The sequence below is a fragment of the Cryptomeria japonica genome, chromosome 11 (assembly GCF_030272615.1).
Source record: "Cryptomeria japonica chromosome 11, Sugi_1.0, whole genome shotgun sequence".
Classification (NCBI taxonomy): domain Eukaryota; kingdom Viridiplantae; phylum Streptophyta; class Pinopsida; order Cupressales; family Cupressaceae; genus Cryptomeria; species Cryptomeria japonica.
In genome coordinates, this window is record NC_081415.1 from 692,636,188 (window position 1) to 692,641,741 (window position 5,554).

Consider the following 5,554-nt stretch of genomic DNA (forward strand, 5'->3'; position numbering starts at 1 on the left):
ATGAATCTTTCTCTCACTCTCCCTTTCTCTATTTTTTAGTGCAATATATACATAAAATATAACATTTAAGTCACATTTTAATATGTCTTTTTCCTTTCTTATACTTTAAGTTATATTTTTTGTATATATTGGCAGGATGTTTGAGAGTGGATTTAGATCTCTAGGAGTTATAATGTAGATTCTAGTATTTTAAAATATCATATAAATTTTAGACAGTCATATTTCAGTAATCAACATGCTCATATCAACATTCTCTTTCTAGTCTCTCACTCTCTTTCCCTCCATTCCTCTCTCTCTCTCTCAATTTCCCTCCCCCTCAACCCCTACCTTCCTACCCCTCTCTCTAGTCTCTCCATCTCTTTCCCTCAACCCCTCTCTCTCTCTCTAGACTCTTCTTGTCTTTTCGTCCCTCCCTCCCTTGCAATTGGGCTCTCTCTCAGTCTCTCCCTCAACTCCCATCATCTCTCTCTCTCTCTCTCTCTCTCTCTCTCTCTCTCTCTCTCTCTCTCTCTCTTTGTGGGCTCATCTCCCTCTCTTTCCATCAACCCCTCCCTCCCTCCCTCCATCTCTTTCACTTGCCCTCTTTCTATAAGGAAGTTAAGTAGTGAAACAACTTCCTGCACTAACCTTAAGAGGAGGGTAATGCAAATTTTTTTAGAAATCGTCACAATAGTTACAGAAAATAAAAATAAATATAATAACATTTAAACCATAACACAGTGATTTACGTGGGGAAAACCCTTTCAGGAGAAAAACCCCACACTCCAAAAGCTGCCCAATATATTATTCTGCAATCAAAACAGATCACAATATACTTGTAGATCAAACTCTTTGCATGAGTACTACTAATCAGAGATTCAGAGGTAACTCAATAGCTATAAGACTCTTACACACAACCTCTATCTCACACACCTCATATATAGGAGATACAATACAAGAAACCATCAAACGGTATTACAAAACCATGGGCTAAAACCACCCAATAAGGTGTAGCCAACCTTATCTCCCTTCTATATGTCCTATGACATGTCCCTCCCTTTTTACAGCTCATTTATGTGTGTGATGTATTTTATATTTCCCATTTCGGGAGTACAAACTTCTAGAGGCCATAACTTGAGAACCGTGTGTCTTATTGATGAGTCGTTTGAAGCGCCGGAAATCTCGCGAAGTGCTCTATGGCCTCGTAAATGCTACTTCATTTAAACCAACTTTTCAGGGAGTTTTGGGGCCTCTAAATCCTCAAAATCAAATTTAAACCTTTCATTGGACCCCTCCAAAATGGAAAATTTAATATCTTCAAAACTAGTTGTGATCTTGAGATTTAGAGGTAACTCAATAGCTATAAGACTCTTACACACAACCTCTATCTCACACACCTCATATATAGGAGATACAATACAAGAAACCATCAAACGGTATTACAAAACCATGGGCTAAAACCACCCAATAAGGTGTAGCCAGCCTTATCTCCCTTCTAGATGTCCTATGACATGTCCCTCCCTTTTTACAGCTCATTTATGTGTGTGATGTATTTTATATTTCCCATTTCAGGAGTACAAACTTCTAGAGGCCATAACTTGAGAACCGTGTGTCTTATTGATGAGTCGTTTGAAGCACCGGAAAGCTCGCGAAGTGCTCTATGGCCTCGTAAATGCTACTTCATTTAAACCAACTTTTCAGGGAGTTTTGGGGCCTCTAAAGTCCTCAAAATCAAATTTAAACCTTTCATTGGACCCCTCCAAAATGGAAAATTTAATATCTTCAAAACTAGTTGTGATCTTGTAATGTAACTTTACTATAATTCTTATCTATCCAACCAGAAGCTTCGAGGATAATTTCACACCATTTCATGCTCAAATAAAAACTTACTATGAATAGTAACCTCATATAAATGCAAGGTTGAGACACCAATTTCCCAACAAATCTCCCACTTGTCGAACGCCTTGCAAGAGAAAAGGGAGTATCAACACAATGAATCAATTGCTAGAGGCCATGAGGCCCATAGACTCTGAGCACCATCTGAACTTCTCTATGCTCACAACCTTAGTTAAAGAATCTGCAACATTCATCAAATTTTCTACCTTAACCAACATCACCCTGTCATCTTCGACCATATCTATGACAAAATGATATTGAACATCAATGTACTTGGTCTGGGCATGAAATGTCAAGTTCTTAGCTAGGCATATCACACTCTAACTATCACAATAAATTGTCACGACTCCTTGTTTTATTTCAATGTCTGAACACAGTCTCTTAAGACAAATGGACTCTTTACAAGCATGATTAGCTGGCATATACTTTGCTTCATTACTGGAAAAAGAAACCACAGCCTGTTGCTTACTCATCCAACTAATTGTACCACTAAATAAAGTAAACACATAAGCACTGGTGGATCTTCTGCTATCAATATCACCTACCCAATCTGAATCTACATAACCATGAATATCAAGGGAAATCATGTCTCCAATTGAATTACCATGATAACACAAAGAATACTCTGAGGTACTATTCAAATATTTGAAGACTCTTTTGACTGCATCCCAATGAACTCTACCAGGATTAGACATATATTTGGACAAAACTCCCACTACTTGCGCAATGTATGGTCTAATAAAAACCATAACACACATCAAAATTCCAATTACACTTTGGTAAGGCACTATGCTCATGTCTTCCATCTCCGATGGGTATGTAGGACAATTTGTAGCAGATAATTTCATTCCAATTGTAAAAGGAACACACAATGGTCTACAATCCTGCATGTTGAGCCTTTGTAACATTGAATTCACATACTTACTCTGGCCTAGCCATAGCTTTTTGTTCATTCTATCTCTTCTAATTTACATCCCAAGAATGTATTTCATTGCACCAAGATCTTTCATTTTAAATTTAGTAGCGAGTTGAGACTTTATTTCTAAAATCATACCTTTCCCTTTACCAATGAATAACATATCATCAACATACAATGAAATGTACATGAAATTATTGTTGGCATTTTCAGTAGATAGAAAGATTGTTGATATTCATTAAGGATATTGAGAAGGTTGTTGAAGACTATTTGATATAACTGAAAAAGGATGATAATTATCTTTATAACATTATTTTGTCATTGATGTCAAGAAATTGATTTTCTGATTCAGTATGATGTTGTCATATCTTAAGAAGCATGTTTTGATGAGTATTAAGTGGTCGGTAAGTGACACAAAAAGAATGTGATAAGAAAGGGGATAAATAAGTTATTCAATGGGCAACTATTACCGAGTTAGACAATGATGAGATCATGATGTTTAGATTGTTTTGATATCCTACATATGTTGTTGATTGTAAGGTTAATACTATACTATGTCACCCTAAGGAACCTAGTCGGTAAACCCTAAGGTTATGGATATCGGTTAATGAAGGTGGAATGTCTATCGAGTAAAGTTTAGTATTTACCGAGTTGCAACCAAGTTATGATAGAGCACATTGGATGAATACAAGCATTATTTAATGAAGGACAATGATGAGCTGGAGATGTATAAATGATTGGAATGCTGCACATGAAGTTTGTTAATGATCTATGGCAATGGAAGATCAGCAGGAAGATCTACAGCTTAGATTGAACCGCAATAACCTTGCACAAGTTCCAAGAAAGGACTACAAGTCCCTAGGCAAGGTAAAACGTTTTCAGATCGAAAGATGCATTGAACCTAGTCAAGTTTGAAGATCTGATGGCTAAGATTGATCATGGGAAATATGATCAAGGAGATTAAGCAGTGAGAATTGTTTATAAATAAGAAATTGTTGGTAAACAATGTATGTGGGCAAGTGTAAGCACAAGGATGCTACATAGTGATTACCGAGCACAGAAGCTTGAAGACCTGTTTGAATAACAGAGTAGAGAGCCCAGCAGAGGGACAAGATAAGTCCTATGACAGGATTGTTTTGAGCAAATAAGAATCTGCTTTAGCATTTTAGATGTGAAGTTGCAGATATATTTTTATTACTGTTATTTTGTAAGTGACAGAAAATCTCTTAACCGAGTGGACTTAACAGTCTTATTTGTAAACCCTCTAGCAAGGTAACATTATAAATGAGTGTTTGAAATCCTTTCACAAGGTCACTTCTAACAAAGTGAAGATCCTAACAGATTTAAGGGAAATCCCTTAACCGGGTCACATCTAGCAATGTGTTTGTAATCTTTAACAGGATTTGCTTTTAACCGAGCACAGTCTAGAAGAGTATATTTCTTAGTGGGTCCGAAATCCCATAGTGGTTTTTCCCTATTCGGGTTTCCATGTTAAATCTAGTGTTATATGTTTTATGATGATTATGTGTTTATGAGTCTGCATGTTTAACAATTTCTAGTTATATTGATGAAGCATAAGTTACCGAGGTTGAATGTGTTGATTTCATGGAAGTTTAAGTTTGAATAATTCACCCCCCCCTCCTCTCATCTTGTTAGCTATTGGCATCAGTACATTACAATTAGTATCAGAACTATCATACCTTATTTCTAAAATCATACCTTTCCCTTTACCAATGAATAACATATCATCAACATACAATGAAATGTACATGAAATTATCACCATTAGATTTATAATAAACACAGTGATCTGATTTAGAACGCTCAAATCCCAAACTCAACACATATGTATCAAATTTATGGTAGCACATCCTAGGACTTTGTTTTAGGACATACAGGGATTTCTTTAATTTACAGACGAAATTACTTTTACCTTTCACCACATAGTGCTCCGACTGTGTCCTATAAATATCCTCCTCCAAATCACCATGAAGGAAAGCAGTTTTCACATCCATTTGCTCAACCTCTAAATCATAAGCAGCAGTAATAGAAAACAAAAATCTAATGGATGTCATTTTGGCATCAAGAGAAAATATCTCACCATAATCAACACCTTCAACCTAAGAGTAGCCTTTTACAAACAACCTTTCTTTATACTTCTCAATGCTTCCATCTGAACCAATCTTTTTCTTGAAAACCCATTTGCAACCAATAGGCTTTTGTACTTTAGGCAATGGTAGAAGATCTCATGTATCATTCTTTATCAAAGCTGTCATTTTTTCTTCCATAGCAATCTTCCAGGATTCTACATCATTCATACCTAATGCCTCTTCTACAAATTTTGGTTCATCCACATTAGTATTCAAACAAAAAATACATCTCCAATCATCAGGTGAATACATTTTAGGTGGTTTTCTATGTGTTGTAGACCTTTAAATAAGTTGAGTTGGAAGTTTTTCCTCCTCTTCTGAAGATTCAGAGCTAGATGAGCTCTCCTCAACTTCTTGCCTATCTAGAGGTCTCGATTCAATTATTTCAGATGTAGAAGGAAATTGAATCACATCTTCCTTTCTAGTCTGTTCTGGCTGCAATGTAACAGGAGACTTAATTTCTCTAAAAATAACACTTCTACTATGAATTACCTTTTGTACAATAGGATCCCAAAGCTTGTATCCTTTCACACCATAACTATACCGGATGAAGATACATTCCACAACCTTGTTCTCCAACTTTGTCTGCTTTTCCTTTGGCACATGTGCATATG